Source organism: Trichosurus vulpecula, chromosome 6 (assembly GCF_011100635.1).
Source record: "Trichosurus vulpecula isolate mTriVul1 chromosome 6, mTriVul1.pri, whole genome shotgun sequence".
NCBI lineage: Eukaryota > Metazoa > Chordata > Mammalia > Diprotodontia > Phalangeridae > Trichosurus > Trichosurus vulpecula.
Window position 1 is genome coordinate 68,425,750 of NC_050578.1, and position 13,347 is coordinate 68,439,096.

The following is a 13,347-nucleotide window of genomic DNA, read 5'->3' on the forward strand; positions in this document are numbered from 1 at the left end:
TTAGGCTACAAAGAAGTAAAGAGTAATCTCAACTGAGCCTTCAAAGCTACAAGACAGTCCTCCTACACCTTCCTAAATAACTCACTATCCCAGTCACCACAGTGGTTCTTCAAAATCTTTTCATCCTTCCTCAAACCACTCATGCTTCCCACTCCCCCACTCCATTCTCACAGGTGAGAACCTTGCCTTGTTTTATTTTTAAAACTGAAGCTATTCACCAAGAATTCCCTCTTCTCCCTTCCTCATCTCATATTATTCAGATGCCTTCTGTCACTATCTCCTCTTTCCCCTGTCTCACATGAAGAGGTGGCCTTTCTGTTTGCCAAAGCAAGTCTGCATGTGATCCCATTCCATCCCATCTGTAACAGCAACCATATTGGCATACCCAGGATGGCTTCTAGTGAAGGTTCTTTTATTTGCTTTACTAGGGAAAGACAGCTCTTTCAGGGGTCAATGATCTTCTTTAATTAAACAGAAAAAAATACAGAGAAGAGAAATAAACACCAACAGACAGGGCTCTACTGCCTGAATCAAAGCTTTACATCCACTACTGAATTGAGAGAGCCTCTACCTCTGAGGAGTCAGGTAGCTCTGAACATAAAACCACTCAGAGTCTCAAACAGGGAATCACAAGATCCTTCTTGTAAGTGAGCCCCCAAAGCAAAAGCCCACCTTTCACAATACATACTCTTTCAGCTAATAGGCTCAAAGCCAGAAGGCATCACAACCTGACTCATTGCCTAATTAGATTATTAACAAAAGGTGTGCGAGAATTCCTACAAGCTAGCTTCCCTTAATGGGCTCCACATGAGGCCTATTGATTGACGGGTGGGGAAGATCTTATTCCCCATTAACCTTACACCATGTCCTCCATCATCTCTGTTCTCACTAACCTTCGCTCTTTCCCTGTCAATTGGCTGTTTCCCTACTGCCTATAAAACTAAAGACTACGTCTCCCTCATCCTCAAAAACCCTGACTTGATACATCTAAGCCCACTAACTATTGCCCCATATCTGTCTTGCTAAACTGACAGCTTATGAAGGACAAACCAGAAAGCTGGTAGAAGCAATAGAAATCTTGCAAAGGAATAGCCAAATCGACAGCTTTGAAAAAAGTCTGTTACAAATGTCTCCACTTCCTTTGCTCTCACCCTCTTCTTTACTTCCTACAGTATGGCTTCCGACCTAACATTCAACTAAAAGTGTTCTCTAGAAAGTTACTAATAATCTCTATTTTTTTCTTTTGCTTTGTCTGAGATGACAATCACTACTCCTGCCTTTGTTTCAGCTGAAGCGAAATGGATTCTGTATCCAGCCCCTTACCACATTCGTCTTTCTGTTTCAAGTGTGTTTCTTGTAAAGACATATTGTTGGATTCTGGTTTCTAATCCATTCTCCTATCCAATTCCTTATTATGGGGGAGTTCATCCCATTTACATTCACAGTTATGATTACTAACTGTGTATTTCCCTCTATCATGTTCATTTTTTTTACCCTGCCATCTCCTCAAAAGTCTGTTTTGCTTCTGACCACTGCCTCCTTTAATATACCATCCCTCTTAACACACACCACCCTCCTTTCTTTTATTCCCATCCCCTCCTACTTCCTTTTATGGCAAGATGAATTTCTGTACCCAACTGTGTGTGTATATATCTATAGATAGATGGATAGATAGATAGATAAGATAGACAGATGAACAAAAGGATGGATAGATAGATATCTTCTCTTTTTGAACTAGTTCAAAGATTTAAGCATGCCCACTCCCTCTACGCCCTCATTTTCCCCTCCACTGTAAAAATTCTCCCTTGAAGGCCTCTTTTACATGAAATAACAATATTTTCCCCATTTACATTTGAATAAATATATAAAGATATATTCATTTTATATATAATATTTATATATTATATTTATATGTAATATCTTATACATAACATATATGATGTATTATATAGAACACACAATATATATGTAACATATTATATGTAACTGTATATTATATATAACATATATATTAATACATGTATATAAGTATATATAAATAAATACATATTGAAATATATAAATGAGATCTCCCCATTATTTTCCCCATTCTTCTAACTCTTTTCCTTCTCCTCCCAGTGCATCCTCCTTTCTCACTCTACAATTTTTCTTTTGAGATCAACCCAACATAATAGACTCACACTCATGCTCTCCAAGTAAACTCCTTATATCTGCCCATCTGATGATAAAGTTCTTAGAGGTTATAAGTATCATCTTCCCATTTGGGAATATAAAAAGTTTAATCTTATTAAGTTCCTTATGATTTCTTACTTACATTTACATTTTCATGCTTCTCTTGAGCTTTGTGTTTGAATGTCAAATTTACTATTCAGCTATGGTCTTTTCATCAGGAATGCTTGGAAGTCCTTTATTTCATTAAATATCCACTGTAGGATTACACTCAGTTTTTTGGGCAGGATGGTTTTGGTCATAATCCTAGATGCTCTGCCTTCTGGAATATCACATTCTAAGCCCTCTGCTCCTTCATAGTGGTAACTGCTAAAATCCTGTATGTTCCTATGGTTTCACAGTATTAGATTTCTTTATTTCTGGCTAATTGCAATATCTTCTACTTCACCTGGGAGCTCTGGAATTTTGCTATAATATTCTTTGTTTTCATTTTGGGATTTCTTTCAGAAGATGGACTGGTGGATTCTTTCGATTTTGACTTTGCCCTCTGGTTCTATGATATTGAGGCAGTTTTCCTTTAAAATTTCTTGAAATATGATGACTTTTTTTGCTCATAGCTTTCAGGTAGTCCAATAATTCTTAAACTATCTCTCCTTGATCTGTTTTCCAGGCAAGTTGTTCTTCCTATGAGATGTTTCACATTTTCATCTATTTTGCTCAGTTTTTTTTTAAAGATTTGGTTTTATTGTTTCTTGATGCCTCATGGAGAATTAGCTTCTACTTAATCAATTCTAATTTTTAAGGAATTGTTTTTTTCAATAAGATTTTATACCTCTTTTACCATGTGGCCAATTCTGATTTAAAAGGAATTATTTTCTTCAGTATTTCTTTGTGCCTCTTTCACCAAGTTGTTAATTCTCTTTTTGTAATTTTTTCTTATATGGCTCTCATTTCTTTTCCCAATTTTTTTTTCTTTATGGCTCTTTATTTGATTTTAAAAATAATTTTTTTGCTCCTTTTTCTTCTCTTTCTTTACTTCCTGTAGGAATTCCTATTGGACTTATGTCCAAACTGCACTTTTTCTTTGAGGCTTGGCTTATAGATGTTTTCAAGTTTTTGCCTTCTTCTAAGATTGTGTCTTGAACTTCCCTATCACCATAGAACTGTTTTATGGTCAGATTCTTCTTTTGTGTTTTGCTCATTTTTTTCCAGCCTATTTCTTGACTTTGGACTTTATGTTAGAGTTGATCCTGGGAGAGGTCTGGTCACTACCCTCTTGGTCTGCTCTCTGGTCCTTACTCAGGTAGGGCCCTTGCCCCCTGGTTACTTCAGATACTCTTCTCCACCCTGAAACTATAACCCAGAAATGGGTAATGGGCAAGAGTTGTCTAATGCCGCCCAGTCCTGTGTCCAGTGCTGGCACAGGGGTCCCCTATAATTGCTTTCTGACCAGGTGTTCAATCCCCTTACTGTCCCTGAGCACTGAGTGCTCCTCGTTCCACTCTCATGACCATGCTGCTGCCCCCACAGCTGGTGTGACCAGCCCTCACCCTAGTGTCTGGAGATCTCTATTTCTGCCTCCCTAAGCTGCTCTGAGCTCAATGGGACTTTTTGTTGGTTATTCCAGTTAGAATTCAGTTTGACATGCTTTTTTAAGTTGTTTAAAGGGGTATGTTTGGAAAGCTTCACAAAAATGCAAACTTTCCTCCAGTATCTTGTCTCTATCTCACAAAAATTCTTAATTGCCCAATCCAACAGCCTTTTCTCGGTCTTCATCCTTCTTGACCCCTTCATAGCCTCTGACACTGATGATCAACCTCTTCTCATTGATACTATCTTTTCCCTAGGTTTCCAGGACACTGCTCTCTTCTGCTTCTCTGACTCTGCTCATTCTCAGTCTTCTTTTCTAAATCTTTATCAGGTTCATGCCCACTAATGGAGGCTGTCCTCCAAGCTCAATTGTGGGCCCTTTTCTCTTCTCCCTCTATACTGCTTCATTTGGGGATCACATCAACTTCCGTGGACTCAACTGTCACTTCTACGCCGATGAGTCTTGAATCCACTTATTCAGCCCTAACCTCTTTGCTGACCTCCAGTCTTACATCTCCAACTGCCTAGTGGATATTTCAAACTGGACATCCTGAAGACATCTTAAACTCAACATGTCCGAAACTGAAGTAATCATCTTTCCTCTCCAAAACACTTCTCCCTTCCAAACTTCTGTGTTGCTGTTGAGGGTACCACCATCTCCCAAGTTCACAACCCAGGTGTCATTCTTAGCTCCTCACTATCTTTCACCCTTCACATCTAATCTGTTGCCAAGGCCTATGAATCTTACTTTTGCAATAATTCCTGAACACATTCTCTTCTCTCATACTGCCACTACCCTGGCAAAAGCCCTCATTTTACACTCTGACTACTGCAATGTCCTGCTGATTGATCTACCTTCCTCTAGTCCATCATCCATGCTGCTGCCAAAGTGATTTTCCTAAAGTGAAGGTCCAATCATCCCATACACACACACACACACACACACACACAACAACACCACCACCACCACCACCACCACCACCCCCATTTAATATACTTCAGTGGCTCCTCATTACCTCCAGGAACAAAAATCCTCTGGCATTCAAAATCCTTCATACGCTAGTTTCCTCTACTCCTACCTTTTCCAGTCTTTTCTTTGATCCCTCAAGTACTATTTGATTCAGTGACATTAGCCTCCCTGCTATTCTCCAAACAAGACTCTGGGCATTTCTCCCATGCCTAGAATGCTCCCTCCTCTTCTCTGCTTATTGGCTTCCTTTAAGATCCAGCAAAAATCCTACCTTCCAAGGTAACCTTTCCAGAATCCTCTTAATTCTATTTCCTTTCCTCTTGTTTATTTCTAATATAGCCTGTATATAGCCTACTTGTTTATTGTCTCACCATTAGACTGGCAGTATCTAGAGGGACTTTTGCCTTTGTGTCCTTAGAACTTAGCACAGTATCTGGCACATAGTAGGTGCTCAATAAATGATTATTGACTAAAAATGTCAGTATAACCTTGGGCATGTCACTTAACCCCTCAGTGCTCTAGGAAATTCTCTCTATAAGTTAGAGAAGGTACCAACTTGTACTGGGTAGAGGGATTTTCCTCACCTGATCATTTCCTACCTATATCAATGAAATCACAGGTCCAGTCCCTACCCCAAGCCTTTAATAATGGGGATTACCATCTCAAGTAGTTAGGAATTGGAGGTTCAGGGGACACATTGATTGAGTTGGGTATTTAGGGCCTACTGTATCATGGAGCCAGGGTCACAGATTTAGAGCTAGAAGGTCATCTTTAGAGGTTATTTTCAAACCTTCCATCCTCATTTTGGACTAGAAGTTCCACATCCATTTCAGTTCTACATAATCCTGTTCTCTGATGGACAGTTTTAACAGCTAGATTTTTGTTTTTCAGATAAGCCAACACAAAGCTCATAACTGGAGCTAAAATCACTCCCAGTCATACACTATGCATGATTATCATGAAACTGATTAATGTTAAGGACAGCAAGTAGAGTTTCTGAGAAGAATCTGACAGAAACAATGGAATGGGAATCCCATCATCACCTTTGCTCTCTGAATACTAGCTAACATTTTTTTCCAGAATAATTTTAGTCTTGCTTTTATGGCACACATTATCCAATGTTCTCCAGCCCCAACCAGAACACAGACTAGCAAGCTGCAATAAAGACAGGTGATAGCTTTCATAGCAAAACAAATCATCTGCTTTACAGATAAATTTTTGTGACTTTAAAAGCCCTAGCTAGACGTTAGATTTAAGAATTAGGTAATTCTTAAAAGCTGTATTTACTTGTAAGTACACAAATTTAAAGGTGAAGAAAAGGCATAAATCTACACATATTGATTTTTTATAGCATGCCTCTAAACATGTAGTGCCTGCCTTATACTCTTAATAGCATGATCAAATAAGTTGCATATTATTTGAATTAAAAATTTAAAAGTCCCTAAGAATGAAGATAATGAGCATATAATATAATGAGCATATAACATCTCAAAGGAAGCAATTATTTAGAAAGGAGTAGCTAGCAAGAATGGTTGAATCCATTGAGGGTTTTTTTCAGAATGGGGGAGAAATGGGTATGTTTGAGAAGCAGCCAAGAGACTTGGAGAGATTGAAGATTAGAGAGAAAGTGGCAAGGAAATCTGCTGGAAAGGAAAGGATGGAAATGGGATTGAGTGTGAACATATAAAGGGATCTGTCTTGGCAAGAAAAGGGGCCACCTCTTCATGTGAGATGGAGATTTAGGAGGCAGAAGGCCTGATTTGACAGGAGGACAGGAAGCTCTTGGTGAAGGACCTCAATTTTTTTCAGCGAAATATGAGGTCAAGTTCTTAGCTAAGATGGTAGGGATATGGGGAGCCATGGGAGGTTAGAGGAGATATCAAAAACTAAGTGGGATATTAAATTGATTATGGAAGTCTAAAAGGATTGCCTTGCCCACAGAGTCCAGGTGAGATTATGTTACATTAATTTACAGTGGACCCAGTCAGCACAATTTTGTAATTTTCTCCAGCTTTATTCAGCAGCATGTGGGTTGGAGAGAAAGCAGCAGATGGTGGGAGAATAAGGCATCATATAACTGATTTAACCCATAGTTTTCCCTGGAATGGGACATAAAATGAATATAGAGGTATGTAATGGAGATACTTAGAACACTATCCTACAATTTTAAACAGTCTCCTAATGTAAAGGGAGCAAGTCTCTATATAATTGCCATTCCTCCTAGTCAATCAACAAATATCTATTAAGTACTTCCATATAATTTATGAGACCAACAAGTATACACATAAGTAAACAGCAAAGTATACTAAGTAAATACAAAGTAATTAAAGAGTGAGCCTCTAGCAACTGGGGGTGGGTGGGTGTGATTACAAAGTCCAATGAAGTCCTTTCCATATTTCCTCTATGGGGTCTGGCCTAGATTTTCTACAGCCTTGCTGCAAGCAGGTTAGGTTTGTTTTTCCTTAAAAAGCGTTCAAACTGCCCTTGAGATGCTGCTGACTGAGGGAGTTAAGGCTTGGGCTTTCTAGAGGCCTGGCAATCTATAAGCCTGGGCTCCTTGAGACTCACTCTATGAACCAAGGGATTAGGCGTAACCCTGCTCTGTCTGGCTGACCACACGCTTTTCTATATGCTTCTACCTTAGCTAAATGCCACAACTTTGGCAAGTATCATTTCTATGCTGTGGCTAAATAAATCTGCTAACTGGGGAATGACCTAGGAATTTCTTCATTTCGTCACAATTCCAAACATATTGACTGTACTATAGAACATGTAAATGAGAATAAGCTTAGGGAGTGAGGCTAGAGGCAGACTGTAAAGATTTATAAATGCCCCAAAGAATGCTTTGGGTTTTATCCTAGAGGCAGGAGATTTAGATACTGAAGAGATGGCAGGGCTGTTTGGCTCTGCTCCTGTGTAACTCTGGGCAAGTCATTAGCTTCTCATTTTAAGCATTGTTACTGTCATAGGGGAGTTGGATGAGATTATTCTCTGATCCCTTTTAGCTCTTGATAGCAATGACTCCTATTCATCAAAGATTGCCAAGAGTATAATCAATAAAGGGCAGCTAGGTGGCACAGTGGATAGAACTAGCAGGAAGATCCATCTTCATGAGTTCAAATCTGTCCTCAGAAACTTACTAGCTGTGTGACCCTGGCCAAGTCACTTAATCCTGTTTGCCTCAGTTTCCTCATCTGAAAAAAGAGCTGGTGAAGGAAATGGCAAACCACTCCAGTATCTTTATCAAGAAAACCCCAAATGAGGCCATGAAGAGTCAGACAAGACTGAATAACAATACTCAATAAAAAACTTAATGAATAAGTCAGGAAATTTAGCAGGAATATTCAGCTGGAAAAAAAAAACTTCCTTGAATGTGAGCCATCAAAGACGACAAGGGAAACCATCTGGGCTAACAAAATCATTCCACATTTCAACATGGCAATTTCCAAACGTATAGAGACAAACTAAATTAAAAATAAAACTGCATTACAAAAGTAAACTCAATTAAAATATATAGAGAGAAATGGAGTATATTTTTGGATTTACATCAATGCAGGGAATTCCCAGTTTAAAAAAACAAGTCTCTCTATCAGTACAGATCTGCAACCATTCTGCAATTTGTCATTGTAAACAGTCGCCTGAAGCATGGAAAGGTTCAATGACTTTCCTTGGGTCATACTGCCTGTGTGTGTTAAAAAGTAGGCCCTTCTGACATTAAGGTTGGCTCTGTATAGGAGGTCATGCAGCCCCTTATGTGATCCTGGCTGCTGCCCTTTATGAAAGAGTGTGCCAGAGGCTAGAGGTAGTGGAGTCCGCAGCTGCCCACAGAAGAATGAAATCCAGGGAGTCTATCAGATTGCCCATCAGTCTCATGAATGGATACAGAAACATTGGGCCCTAGGAAGAGCCCAGCAGCTGAGCCACCTCCCTGACCCAGTCTGGGTCGGGAAACACACTGAGCCCACAAGAAGCCAGCTCATCTGAGCCCTGGGGTGACTTGTCCATCACTAACACCAACAACCCTGTCCCACAGTGAACTTCTGAAGGTCCTTCCAGAGAAAGAAACACCATCAAGTTCTGCACTTCCACAGTTGCAAGTTGCCTTTGCCAGGTGTGTTTCCTATACAAATTGTGTGCCTCACTAACATTGTACTTTCCTCCTTTAGAAAAGTACATCCCAAAATTCCATGGGAAGTTATTTCTAACTACTATTCTTACTATGCCATTTGAGTGAATGGCTTTTCTAAAAGCTGATTGACACCACTGGCTAATCAACCATTATTAATGGGAAACAAATTGGTAGAGGCTCATGAAGTACAGTGTTAGAAGTAGTCACAGAGGGGCGGAGCCAAGATGGCAGCTGGAAAGCAGGGACTTGCCTGAACTCCCCTCCAGGTCCCTCCAAAAACCTATAAAAAAATGGCTCTGAACAAATTTGAGACCTGCAGAACCCACGGAATAGCAGAGGGAAGCAGTGCTCCAACCCAGGACACCCTGGATGGTCGCTGGGTAAGGTGTATCCCATGGAGCTGGGAGTAGAGGGGAGCAGAGACCAGCGTGGGTGGCAGGAGGATCAACCAGACCAGGAGCCAGGAGGAACAGGCCCTAGGGCCCTGAATCAGTGAGCTGCAGCAGTTACCAGACTTCTCAACCCACAAACACCAAAGACAACAGAGAAGGTTAGTGGGAAAAGCTGCAGGGGACAGAGCAAAAGGAGTTCGCAGTTCAGCCACCACCCTGGGGGCAGCAGGGGTGCTGTAGCTACAGAACTACAGCTGCAGTTGCTTCTGGCCCCAGGCCCACCTGTTGGGAGGAATTAAGTGGGGGATCAGAGCAGGAGTGCAGAGCCAGCTTAAGATCTGATTCAGGTCCAGGTTGGTGGTTCTTGGGGGAGGAGGAGTGATGGTGTGGCAGAGCCAGCAGTATAGACACAGCTCTGAAAACAACAGCGCAGCCCCTCAAGCTTGGGACAAAGTACTCTGTACTCTACAAGCAGTCATACCCAGATGAAAAACTCAAGGGTCAAGTAAGTTGGCTGGGAACATGGCCAGGCAGTGAAAATGGATTCAGATTCAGACTCAGACTTTGGAATCTTTTTTTGGTGACAAAGAAGACCAAAACATACAGCCAGAAGAAGTCAACAAAGTCAAAGAGCCTACATCAAAAGCCTCAAAGAAAAACATGAACTGGTCTCAGGCCATGGAAGAGCTCAAAAAGGATTTGGAAAAGCAAGTTAGAGAAGTAGAGGAAAAAATGGGAAGAGAAATAAGAGTGATGCAAGAAAACCATGAAAATCAAGTCAATGACTTGCTAAAGGAAACCCAAAAAATACTGAAGAAAATAACACCTTAAAAAATAGATGAACTCAAATGGCAAAAGAGCTCCAAAAAGCCAATGAGGAGAAGAATGCCTTGAAAGGCAGAATTAGCCAAATGGAAAAGGAGGTCCAAAAGACCAGCGAAGAAAACACTGCCTAAAAATTAAACTGGATCAAGTGGAAGCTAGTGACTTTATGAGAAATTACGAAATTATAAAATAGAACCAAAAAAATGAAAAAATGGAAGACAATGTGAAATATCTCATTGGAAAAACCACTGACCCGGAAAATAGATCCAGGAGAGATAATTTAAAAATCACTGGACTACCTGAAAGCTATGATCAAAAAAAGAGCATAGATACCATCTTTCAAGAAATTATCAAGGAGAACTACCCTGACATTCTAGAGCCACAGGGCAAAATAGAAATTGAAAGAATCCATCGATCGCCTCCTGAAAAAGATCCCAAAAAGAAAACTCCTAGGAATATTGTTGCCAAATTCCAGAGCTCCCAGATCAAGGAGAAAATACTGCAAGCAGCCAGAAAGAAACAATTTGAGTATTGTGGAAACAAAATCAGAATAACCCAAGATCTAGCGGCTTCTACATTGAGGGATCAAAGGGCTTGGAATACAATATTCCAGAGGTCAATGGAGCTAGGATTAAAACCAAGAATCACCTACCCAGCAAAACTGAGTATCATGCTCCAAGGTAAAATATGGATTTTCAATAAAATAGAGGACTTTCAAACTTTCTCAGTGAAAAGATCAGAGCTGAATACAAAATTTGACTTTCAAACACAAGAATCAAGAGAAGCATGAAAAGGTAATGAAGAAAGAGAAATCATAAATTTACTAAAGTTGAACTGTTTTGTTTACATTCCTACATGGAAAGATGATGTGTGTAATTCATGAGACCTCAGTATTTGGGTAGCTGAAGGGAATACACACACACACACACACACACACACACACACACACACACACATACATATACATATATATATATATATATATATATCATAGACAGGGGGCACAGGTGAGTTGAATATGAAGGGATGATATCTAAAAAAAATAAAATCAAATTAAGGGATGAGAGAGGAATATATTGAGGGAGGGAGAAAGGGAAAGACTATCTCACATAAAAGTGGCAAGAAAAAGCAGTTCTGTTGGGAGGGAAGAGGGGGCAGGTTAGGGGGAATGAGTGAATCTTGCTTTCACTGGATTTGACCTGAGGAGGGAATAGCATACACACTCAGTTGGGTATCTTACCCCACAGGAAAGAAGGAGAAAGGAGATAAAAAAGGAGTGATGATAGAAGGGAGGGCAGATAGGGGGAGGAGGTAATCAAAAGGAAACACTTTTGAAAGGGGACAGTGTCAAGGGAGAAAATCGGATAAAGGGGGATAAGAAAGGAAGGCGCAAAATATAGTTAGTCTTTCACAACATGAGTTTTGTGGAAGGGTTTTGCATAATGATACACATGTGGCCTATGTTGAATTGCTTTCCTTCTTAGGGAGGGTGGTTGGGGAGAGAAGAGGGGAGAAAATTTGGAACTCAAAGTTTTAAAAGCAGATGTTCAAAAAAAAAGGTTTTTGCATGCAACTAGGAAGATGTACAGGCAACAGGGCATAAAAATCTATCTTGCCCTAAAAGAAAGTAAAGGAAAAGGGGATGGCGAGGAATGGGGTGACAGAAGGGAGGGTTGACTGGGGAATGGGGCAATCAGAATATATGCCATCTTGGAGTGGGGAGGAGGGTAGAAATGTGGAGAAAATTTGTAATTCAAAGTCTTGTGAAAATTAATGCTGAAAACTAAAAATATTAAATAAATAATGATTTAAAACTAAAAAAAAAAAAGAAACAGAAAATATCAATAAAAACCTATTTTTAAAAATAAAAATAAAAAAAAAGAAGTAGTCACACAAAGGTTCACCCTTAGAATCCAAGAAGCAGTGACACCCCTCTGGGTACCTAACCTGCTAGCGACAGTGTGAGTTATGAGAGTGATGCTACACATTATATAAAATCTATGATCAAGGGCTTACTAGTTGCAAGTCAACCTCTGTTATAGATGCTGATTTTACATATATATGTGTATGTGTATGAATATATATATATACATACACACACATATGTGTGTATGTATATATGTATATACACACAAATATGTATTGTGTGCATGTTTACAACAAAAATTAATAAGTCACTACTTTTTCATTCCTAAAGATAGTCCCAAAAATGTGCCAGGCACAATTATACATATATTTGTGACAAGATAAGCCTTTTATTTTCATAGTAAAAATAACTTCATGACCAGAAGCTATTTATGTTGGTTACTGGGCTGGTGAAGTCAGTTGCAGTTGGCTCAGGCACTGACGCTAACTATTCTATCACTGGTGTCTCACAAGACTGAAAAGGATCAGTAAACATTAGACTCTAGTACTGCTGCTTATCTCTTAAGAGACAGAAGTCCTAGGAGAACAGGATCACACATTTAGAGCTAGAAGGACCTCTGGAGGCTAAATCTAATCCTGTCATTATACAGATGAAGAAACAAAGGAACAGAGAAATCAAGTAGCTGAAGTGGGATTTCAACCTGTCTTCCTTCGGGCTTCTTAGAAGCAGCTAGGTAGTGCAGTGGATAGAGTGCTAGATCTGGAGTCAGGAAGACCTGAGGTCAAATACTTAATAGTTGTGTGATCCTGGGCAAGTCATTTAACCTCTGTTTGCTTCAGTTTACCCCTATGTAAAATGGGGGTGATAATGGCACTTATTTCCCAAGGTTATTGTAACAATCAAATGAGATAATAATTGTAACATGCCAATCACAGTGCCTGGTACATACTGAATGCTATAGAAATGTTAGCTATTGTTGTTATTATGCCTGACTCTAAGTCCAAATTCTGTCCACTAAACTATACTACCTCTAATCTATCTTTTTTCCATTAATTATAAATCTGCTTCACCTCCAATTTATCTTAATATTAAAAAACAAAAAGATAGGTAATGTGGAAGGTTAAACATGAACATGACGACAGTGACCCACTGAAAATGTCATGACATCACATGGATTTGTAAGTATACAAGTGATTTTGATTATTCAAACTTAATTGAGTTCTTAAAGCTCTCCTTAACAGATGATTTTTAAAAAAGTATTTCTTTCTAAAAAGACAAACCCAGACTTGTGCTGATCCTTAAAGCCAGACATTGGCTGTAATTGAAAATACAAGTCAATTTTCACTAGAATGAATATCAAAAACTATAAACGAGAATGAACACCCAAATATAAAGCCAGTATCAA

General features: G+C 39.4%; 1 protein-coding gene across 5 annotated transcripts in view; it reads right to left on the reverse strand.

Annotated features, from left to right (window-relative positions):
• HERC3 (HECT and RLD domain containing E3 ubiquitin protein ligase 3) overlaps positions 1-13,347 on the reverse strand; it is a 112,067-nt gene that overhangs the window by 11,086 nt on the left and 87,634 nt on the right. The gene's annotated exons all lie outside the window — the stretch shown is intronic.